The sequence below is a fragment of the Herpailurus yagouaroundi genome, unplaced genomic scaffold (genome assembly GCF_014898765.1).
Source record: "Herpailurus yagouaroundi ecotype Mexico unplaced genomic scaffold, PumYag 199, whole genome shotgun sequence".
NCBI classification, from domain to species: domain Eukaryota; kingdom Metazoa; phylum Chordata; class Mammalia; order Carnivora; family Felidae; genus Herpailurus; species Herpailurus yagouaroundi.
The window spans coordinates 21,376,982-21,387,467 of record NW_024412430.1 but is presented as its reverse complement, the minus strand read 5'-3'; the positions used below and the strand labels follow the sequence as shown (position 1 = coordinate 21,387,467).

At 43.0% G+C, this 10,486-nt stretch overlaps 1 protein-coding gene across 9 annotated transcripts in view; it reads left to right on the top strand.

The window, feature by feature from the left end:
- The first annotated feature begins 810 nt into the window (after window positions 1-810).
- The window catches only part of ZNF169 (zinc finger protein 169), a 57,518-nt gene continuing 47,842 nt past the window's right edge, over window positions 811-10,486 (top strand). For 3 of the 9 annotated variants that reach the window (XM_040449571.1, XM_040449570.1, XM_040449569.1), the window contains exon 1: window positions 9,554-9,979. The gene's annotated coding sequence lies outside the window, so the exon portion shown is untranslated. Of the gene's footprint in view, window positions 1,040-9,246; window positions 9,356-9,552; window positions 9,980-10,486 lie in introns of those variants that run through there. The other 6 variants (XM_040449565.1, XM_040449564.1, XM_040449566.1 and 3 more) reach the window with 6 other exon arrangements.

Genomic DNA, 10,486 nt, shown 5'->3' with positions numbered 1-10,486 from the left:
CCCCTGAGTAGATTACCAGACTTGAGTTAGATCCAGAAATTCTTGAATGAAGAATGGGTTCCTTTGAGGAAGGATACTGGTATACTGCTGGTATACTGGTATACTGCTAAAATTTATTTTAGTTGTTTTCCCAGCCTTTCCCAAAGGAACCTATAGCCTCTACCAGGCTAACTCTGTACTGGGGCAAAGGGAATAATAATAATAGGCTTTTTGGGGCTCTGAACTGACACCAATTCCAGGAGACTCAAATGTCACTGGTGTCCACCAGTTAAAATCAGGGATTTTGCATGTTACATGATAAATGGAGTTTTGGCTCATATTCCTCTCACACTGGGCCAAGTGGGTCCCCAAACCATCCTGTGGTTATTTCCCCAGTTCTAGAATGCATCATTAAAATAGACTCAGTAACTGAGGAATTCTCACATGGATTCCCTGACTTGTGGATTAAGAGCTACCATGGTGGGAAAGGCCAAGTGGAAGCCACTAGAACTGTCTCTACTTAGAAAAATAGTAAAGTAAAAGTAGAACTGAATTCCTGGAGGGATTTCTGAGATTAGTGCTACCATCAAGGACTGGGAAGATGCAGGGGTGGTGATTCACACCACATTTCCAGTCAGGTGGCAATACATTGTAGGAATGAGACAAGATTCTTTAGAAGGCTAAATATACTCTGAATCACCACTCAATATATGGTGCTGTTACTCCCGTAGCCAGGATTCACAGGTCCAGGAATCTAGGGATGGAATTGGGAGTGGCATCACTCACAACTACCCCTAATAACCTGCTACCAATATTTTTGCCTCTTATACCTCTTATACAGTCTTATACTCTGCTGGCCTAGAAGTCTTAGTTCCAAAGGCAGGAATACTTCCACCAGGAGATACAACAATGATCTTATCAAACTGGGAATTAAGACTGCCATCTGGCCATTTTGGACTCCTCAATGCCTCTGAATCAACAGGGAGAGAAAGGAGTTGCTATGCTGGCTGGGCTGATTGATTTGGACTACCCAGAGAAGCTGAACAACTCCACAATAGAGGTAAGGAAGAGTATATATGGAACAGAGGAGATTCCTCAGGGTATCTTAGTATTGCCATTATCTGTGGTTAAAGTCAATGGAAAAGTACAACAATGCAATCTAGGCAGGTTGGCTACTGGCCCAAAAACTTCAGGAATGAAGGTTTGGGTCACCCCACCAGGTAAATAACCATGAGCAGCTGAGATATTTGCTGAGGGCAAAGAGAATATGGAATGGGCAGTGATAAAGGTAGTTATCAATATCAGCTGCAACCATGTGCTCAGTTACAGAAATGAGAACTGTAATTGGCATGAATGTTTCTTCCTTATTTTGTTATGAACATGTTTGTGGTTGTGGTTGTGTGTGTGTGTGTACATAATACAGTATCTTTGGTTTTGTTGTTCTCTTATCCCCTTATCATGTAATGTAAGCTGCATCGACTTTATATTACAGTCTTTAAATATTGTTAATTTTACATTATAGTATTTAAGTTATGTGATATCAAAGGAGAACAGTAAACATCATTTAAGGTCTTCGCATTGTCTTTTGGAAAAAGGGTTAGTGTCTTCATTTGTATGCAGGATAATTACATGTTAGGGGGAAGTATGAGCATATCATTCCATATTTATGCATGTCTGTGATATAAGTTTTCTAAATATTGTTATTTTGAAAGCCCAAAGCTGTTTTATTACTTCTTGGCTCAGTGGCTACAGTGAAGCCCATGGAAAATAGGAAGAAAGTCAGTACTGGGTTCTTCCTGCACAACCTTCACTTCTTCCACTCCTTCCTATACCATAGTTTCCTTCACAATATGCTCTCCCTGTGTTCCTGCTGCCACCAAAATGTCCATTCTTCACTAGACCATAGTCGTAAGGTTGCTAGTTGCAATACCCAAAGTCACTGTATTTTCCACTTCCATAATTTCTCCTACATAGTTGTCAAAACCACCTATGTAGCCCCCACCCCGGTTCCCACATCCAGGTCCTCCATCACTATATCTTCATTTTTGTCCCGCATAACCAGTACTGCCTCCAAAACTGCCACCGAAATCCTCTTCTATACCCATTATAGCTATCCCTACATCCATGTCTTCTTCCTTATCCACAAGAACCTCCTCTAAACTTGCCTCCTGATCCATTGCCTCGGCATTAACCCTTCAAAGCAAAATACCTTTCTCTGCCATTCCTAGAACTTTTTACCTCCCGTGTTTCTTGTCTGCATAAAGCCCACTGGTGGTATGGTATTTCCGCAGTACAATTTTACCCACAGGATCATGGTCATCAAAAGGAATAAAACCAATGCCTCTTTTCTTTCCGGTCTGCCTATCAGTAATGATCTCAAATGGTATAAAGCTTTCTATATTCCTTGCATAATCTCTACGTTGATATTCTTTAGTATTGTCTTTAATTCCATCACAAGCAGCTTCTTCATAGTTACATGAGCTCCAGGTTTTCTGGATTTCTCTTGCTACAGCACATTTGGACTTAACTGCTGCCCCATCATTTGAATGAGATCTTGCAGCCATGATAGCACCAATCTCTGCCATGTATGAAGAACTTACAAAACCCAATACTCTTGAGCTCTTGCTTGCAGGATTCCTTGTTACCTCACAGTCTGTAAATTTTCCCCATGGTTTGTAGTGGTTCCTCAAACTTTCTTCTGTGGTTTCAAAACTTAAGCCACCAGTAACGAAGTTCCAGAAATGTACCTTCTCTCTCTCCATAGCAGACTCAGTCACTTCCACTGAACTTCAGCCCAGTGAGATGAGAGAGATCTCTGTGTATGAGCATGAGCACATTTGTCCTGGTGCTGCTGTCTTGAGGCTTTCTTTTCGTGTCTCTGCTTTGTTATAATTCATGCAAAGCCCTTCCATACCACCAGATGGAACAGAGTGGTTTGCAAAATCATTTATATTTCGTCATGTTATGTCTCTGATTTCTCTTTTTACATTTCTTTTGTGAGCCAACTTAACTTCCCGCAAATAACTATTTTCTCAACCACTTCAAACTGAATTGAAACTCTCACTTTTCCTCTCTTTCTCCGTCTCCTTCCTAGTTCCCTTTAGTTCCGTTCAGCTGACTCATACCATCATCACACTGATTATTATAGTTTTGTATTAAAATGCTAATGATACAGAAAATTAAGCTCTATTGTTTGTCACCATTGTATTGAAAATATAGTCATCCAGATAATTGCTTTGTGGTGTTGAAAACTATGCAAATGCTATTTGATTGGAGCATATTAAGTGTACAGCTCACTTTATGGAGACCATGAATTCAGTCTTCTTTAAAATTTTATTTAGGGGCCCCTGGGTGGCGCAGTCGGTTAAGCGTCCGACTTCAGCCAGGTCACGATCTCGCGGTCCGTGAGTTCGAGCCCAGCGTCGGGCTCTGGGCTGATGGCTCAGAGCCTGGAGCCTGTTTCCCATTCTGTGTCTCCCTCTCTCTCTGCCCCTCCCCCGTTCATGCTCTGTCTCCCTCTATCCCAAAAATAAATAAACGTTGAAAAAAAATTTTTTTAATTTTATTTATATAAGAATATGTGTAATTCTGAATACATAATTCATGTAAAAATGAAAGTGACTTCTAAGATTCCTAAGACATATGTTTTCTCCCCCAAATTTAATATAAGAATTATCTATCAAGCATTCAGGTGTAATTTTGCCCCACTATTGAGACAAAACCTTTTGAGTACTTTATTCCAGGCCATGTGAATTATGAAGATTTTTCATTCTATCTGGTGGGAACAGGGGTGGTTTCTGGCCTATGTGAGCTCACAGTATTTCTTTCTAATCCCATCCAGTGGTTCCTTGCTCGGGGTTGCACACACGTGTGTTGGTCAGCACTCTGCTGACACTTGAGGAGCATCCCCACTTGGGTTTCCCTTCTCTGGACTGTGACCTGAACTTTCTCTGCATCCAGAAAGTTCAAGGGCTCACCTGGTTTATTACTGACCTCCCAAGGGTCACTGCTCTTCATTGTCTTAATCCAATGTCTTCAAACCTACTTTCTGGTATATTTTGTCCTTTTAAAAGTTATTTTAGGCAGGAGGTTAAATCTGGTTCCTGTTACTTCATTTTGAGCAGAAGCTAATAGGAAGTAACTTGAAAACACTTGTTAAATTCCTAGAAAAACAGGTGTGTCTCTTTATAAAGACCTTGATGTTTCTGAGCTCTCTGTTCTATTACATCAAATCAGTGATTTTTTTTGTACTAGTCAAATAATTTTAGTTTTAATTACTACAGATTTAAGTGTTTTCACATTTACTTTGTAAAAATTAATAAAAGGAAATCTGGTTTAGCACTGAGTCAGGAGGACAGCAGGGAGAACTGTCACACCCTCCCGAATTACCACTCATGGTCAACTGCAGACCCAACAGGAAGAGGTGCACTTTGCAAGTAGACACTACTGTAGCTACTAATTTACTAACCCAGCAGGAGAAAGTAAGATTTCTTCCTCCCTAGCAACTTCCCAGCCAATGAGAGACTGTCACAGTTCAGCCAATGAGAAGCCACTACACTTTCAGCTCCGTGTTTACACCAATGGACTTGTAGTTTACAACATCTCCTCCCAAATCCCCCTTTCCTCTATAAAAGAACTTTTCATTCTTTTAATTTCTGGGCTCGCCTACCATTTGCTGGAGCTTGCTTGTCCCAGATTGCAATCCTATGCTGTTCCCAAATAAACCCAGCTTTTGCTGGTTAAATAACTGGCTGCCTTATTCCTAAGGTTAACATTGTTTGCTAACCAGAAGTGAGATCCAGCAAAGACCCTAAACCACTCCAAGACTAGGAAGCAAATGGGTGCTGGTCCCCTCAGAGCAAACCAGGCTCATTGGGTCCTGCTGGCTCTTTAGTTTGAGGGTAGATTTTCTCCTGGATTTTGAGCTCTTCTCTCTTTGTGTTCCAGCTCTCTAAGCTTTATTCAGGATCTGTTTTAAGGCTTTATTTTTTCTGAGAGTACTTATTTAGCCTTCAATCCAACTTCTTTTTGGAATTGCCTGTTCCTACTGGAACCATGCTGGCTTTGGTCTGATTCCTTCTGGACCCAGACTGTTCCTGCTGAAATTGTGTTTTTTTTCAGGATTTTTCTCTTTGCTGTAGAGAAAAATCTCTAAGAAATGGGATCCCCATCATCAAAATACTTTGAGAATACTCCCCCCAACACACACTGGTACTCCAGCTAGTTTTATGTTTAAAAAGACTATGGTCAGGGGTGCCTGGGTGGCTTAGTTGGTTGAGTGTGAACTCTTGATTTTGGCTCAGGTCATGATCCCAGGTTGTGAGATCAAGCCCTGTGGTGGGCTCCATGCTGAGTGTGGAGCCTGTTTAAGATTCTCTGTCTCCCTCTCCCATTGTCCTTCCCCTGCTCATGTGCACACACACTCTCTCTGTCTCTGTCTCTGTCTCTGTCTCTGTCTCTCTCTCTCTCTCTCACACACACACACACACACACACACACACACACACACACACGACTATGGTCCTTCCTCATGTGCACTGATTTAACCAAAAGTAATTTATTTTATTTATTTCAGTGTAATCGACACACTCTATTATAATAGTTTCAGGTGTACAGCATAGTGATTTGAAAAGTTTATACAGGGGCACCTGGGTGGCTCAGTCGGTTAAGCGTCCGACTTCAGCCAGGTCACGATCTCGCAGTCCGTGGGTTCGAGCCCCGCGTCGGGCTCTGGGCTGATGGCTCAGAGCCTGGAGCCTGCTTCCGATTCTGTGTCTCCCTTTCTCTCTGCCCCTCCCCCGTTCATGCTCTGTCTCTCTCTGTCTCAAAAATAAATAAACGTTAAAAAAAAAAAAGTTTATACATTATGCTATATTCCCCGTAAGTGTGGCTGCTATCTGTCACCATACATCACTATCATATTATTGACTGTATTCCTTATGCTGCACCTTTTATTCCCATGATTTATTCATTCCATAACTGGTAGCCTGTATGTCCCACTCCCCTTCACCCATTTTTCCTATGCCCTCACTCTCCTCTTCTCTGGCAACCATCGATTTCTTCTCTGAATTTAAAGTTCTGATTCTGCTTATTTGTTTATTCATTTTTTTTTAAGATTCCACACAGTGAAATCATGTTATTTGTCTTTCTCAGTCTGACTTATTTCACTTAGCATGATACTCTTTAGGTTCATCCATGTTTTTATGAATGGCGTGATTTCATCTTTTTAATGGTTGTATAATATTCCATTGTGTGTGTATGTGTGTGTGTGTGTGTGTGTGTGTGTGTGTGTGTGTATACAAACCACACCTTCCTAATCAATTTGTCTACTGATGGGACACTTAGGTTGCTTCCATAACTTGGCTCTTATAGATAAATGCTGCCATAAACATAGGAGTGCGTGTATCTTTTCACGTTAGTATTTTAGTTTTTGTTGGGTACTCAATAGTAGAATTATCGGATCATATAGTATTTCTATTTTTAACTTTTGCAGAACCTCTATACTGTTTTCCACAGTGGCTATAAAAGTTTACATTCCCATCAACAGTGTATGAAGTTTCCTTTTTCTCCATATTTTTGTCAACACTTGTTTCTTATCTCTTTGATTTTAGACATTCTGACAGATGTGAGGTGATATCTCATTGTGGTGTTGATTGGCATTTTACTAATGATCAGTGATGTTGAGCATCTTTTCATGTGTCTCTTGGCCATACATATGTCTTCTTTGGAAAAATGTCTATTCAGAATTTCTGCTCATTTATTAAATTGGATTTTTTTTTTTTTTTTTTTGGTGTTCGGTTATATAAGCTCTCTGTATTTTGGATATTAACTCATTATTAGATGTATCATTTGCAAATACCTTCTCTAATTCAATAGGTTGCCTTTTTGTTTTGTTGGTGGTTTACTTTGCTATGCAAACCCTTTTTATTTTGGTATGGTCCCAATAATTTATTTTGGTTTTTGTTTTCCTTCTCTTGGAATGCATAACTAGAAAAATGTCCCCTATGTTAGAGAAATTGCTGCCTCTGTTTTTTTCAGGATTTTTAGTGGTTTCAGGTCTCACATTTATGCCTTTAATTCATTTTGAGTTTATTTTTTTGCATGGTGGTCCAGTTTCATTCTTTTACATGTGGCTGTCCAGTTTTCACAGTATTATTTATTTTTTAAAATTAAAAAAAAATTAATGTTTATTTTTGAGAAAGAGAGAGAGAGGGAGAGAGAAAGAGAGGGGGAGGAGCAGAGAGAGAGAGGGAGACACAGAATCAGAAGCAGGCTCCAGGCTAACAGCTGTTAGCACAGAGCTAGACGCGGGGCCCAAACCCACGAACTGCGAGACCATTACCCGAGCTGAAGTTGGGTGCCCAACCAACTGAGCCATGCAGTTGCCCCTCAGTATTATTTATTAAAGAGAATATCTTTTCCCCCACTGTATACTCTTGCCTCCTTTGTTGTAGATTAATTGACTGTATAGTAGTGGGCTTATTTCTGGGTGCTTTATTATGATCCATTGATCAATGTGTCTGCTTTTGTGCCAGTACCATACCGATTTGATTACTACAGCTTTGTAGTATATTTTGAAATCTGGAATTGTGATACCTCTAGCTTTGTTTTTCTTTCTCAAGATTGCTTTGGCTATTCTGGGTCTTTTGTGGATCCACACAAATTTTGGTATTATTTCTTCTAGTTTTGTGACAAATGCTATTGGTATTTTGATAGGGATTGCATTAAATCTGTAGATTGCTTTGAGTATTATGGACATTTTAACAATGTTTATTCCTCCAATTCATTCTTACAATTCATTCTTCCAATTCATGAGCATGGAGTATCTTTTCATTTGCGTCATCTTCAATTTCTTTCATCAATGTTTTATAGTTTTCAGAGTACAGGTCTTTCACCTCTTTAAGTTTATTCCTAGGTATTTTATTCTTTTTTGGTACAATTGTAAATGGGACTGTTTTCTTTATTTCTCTTTCTGCTACTTCATTATTAGGGAATAGAAATGCTACCAATTTCTGGGAATTAATTTTGTATCCTGCAACTTTACTGACTTATTCTAGTTTTTTAGTGGAGTCTTTTAGGATTTTCTATGTATACTATTATGTCATCTGCAAATAGTGACAGTTTAACTTCTTCTTTGCCAATATGAACGCCTATTATTTTTCTTGTCTGATTGCTGTGGCCAGGACTTTTGGTACTATGTTGAATAAAAGTGGCAAGAGTGGCCATCCTTGTCTCGTTCCTGACCTTAGAGGAAGAGCTCTCAGCTTTTTACCACTGTATATGATGCTAGCTGCAGGTGTTTCATATATGGCCTTTATTAAGTTGCAGTATCTTCCCTCTAAACCCACTTTGTCGAGAATTTTTATCATGAATGGATGTTGTACTTTGTCAAATGCTTTTTCTGCATATATAGAGATGATCATATGATTTTAATCCTTTCTCTTGATGTGGCAAATCACATTGATTTGTGAATAGTAAATATTTGTGAATATTCCTTGCATTCCTGAAAAAAATCCCACTTGATTATGGTGAATAGGTATTAACTCTTCTTTAAATGTTTGGGAGAATTCACCTGTGAACCCCTTTTACCAGGCAGGTGGTTTGACAAATCTGTGCTGTTTGGCCAGTTTTACAACATTTTCATGGTGCATACCATCCTCATTCCTCAGGGCTAGTTGAGCCGGACACAGGGTGGGTGGGGGGGCCTCAGTCTCATGATCCTGGGATCATGACTTGAGCCGAGGCCAAGAGCTGGAAGCTCAATCAACTGAACCACCCATGCACCCCTATGTTGTTGTTTTTTTTTAAAAACTTCATGACCTTTAAAAAGAAAAATGCCAGTACCTTTGGCATTTTTTAAGAAGTTCGTTTATTTCATACTGTTATTCAAATTAAGATTCACAGGGGCGAATCTTCAGGATGGAGGACAAGCACACATCCAGGTAACTGACTTTATTATTATTATTAAACGAAAATTACAAGGCTCTATAAATTAAGACGACCTTCTGCTCACCTAAACCACCCTTCTCTTGCACCTGAAAGTCAGTTTGATTTTGCTCACCTGACTTCTCACAATCTCTTCAAGAGCCCAACGAACGGACTGTAACCCAATCCCTCCAGTTAAGGCAGCCCATGGAGCTCAGGGGCAAGTACCAGATGAGGTCGCCCTAGACCCCGCCCTGTCCGGGAGGCGGCGGCGCAGCGCGCTGTGGTCTGAGGCATTGTGGGTATTGAAGACCCTCTCCCAGGGCACTGTGGGTAGCGCAGTCCCGCGTCCCGGGGCACTGTGGGTAGCGCACCCCGGAGCACTGTGGGTAGTGCTGTCCTGCGCCCGCCGGCGTCGCTGGTGGCTGGTGACCGTCCTTGCGCGCTTGTGGTGAGTGATTCCGCCGCTGCCGCCGTTCCGGGGCACTTCGGTGGGGAGAGCCGGGCGAGAGCGGACGGGGTCGGTTCGCTGTCGCCGCGGGTTGCTGGAGGTTCGGGTTTCCCGGCGGGGTTGGGGCGGCCCACCTGGGAGGGGCTGTGGGCGGGAGTCTGGGGGAAGGGCCGTCAGGCGGGGCTGGGGGCCCGGCGTCCCGTCCTGGAGGAGCCGGGCTGGCCTGGGTGACTTGGGGCACACGGGCGGTGGGGCGGCGCTGCTCGGCGAAGCCGGCTCTGGTGATGCGGGTGCCGCTTGGCCACCTGCCCCCAGGTTTTGGAGGAAGATTGGCCTGGGGCAGATACCCAACCTCGCCTCGATGGTGGGGGCAGCCGGGGCGGAGACTCGGGTCAGCGGCCTCGGGACCGTGGGCTCCTCGGGGCGTTGGAAGGGCCCGGCGGGGTCAGACATCCCCTGGTTGCGTGGGGGAGCCCTTGGGTCCCCTTCGGCGCTTTCCGCTTGTGTCAGCCCCCTCCTGGGGCCCTTCCAGGAGCATGGGGTGGTGCCATTGGAGTGGACCCTACCGGGCAGAGCACTTTCCCTAGATCCCCTAGTCACCGGAGGTGGGAGAGGGAATGAATGGTAAGAACTCCGGCCTTCAGCTTTCCTTTGTGAAAATGAAACTCGAGCGCACCCAGGAGTAGCCGTGAAGTTCTATGGGTTCATCAGTCTGATCCACCAGTTACCAATGAGAACCCTATCTTTTCTCCCCCAGCCTGCAACCCCCACGTGTACATCTCTTTGGGCACTGTGTCTGCCCACGGGCCTATGCCAGGCTTGCTGTCGGAGCCCCCGACCCCCCTTCCTTTTAGGGAGAGTTCAAATCCAGACCTGCCCCTTTCTCACGGACTCATCCTGGGCAAGGTACCGAACCTCCTGGAGTGGAGTGTGGAAAGAGTTAAAACTTGGGTCTGACCCATGCTAAGTGCTCGAAAACATTCACGTGTGTTTTTACTAAGCCGTCCCCCCCGCCGGCACATAGAGGGTTAATCTACTGGGCGTCAGCATGCGTTGAGAGCAGGTTTGCTCTAAAACCCACACCCCGACTCTGTTCCTGGGGTGGTCCTTACCTTCCCTGCTTGCTTCCAG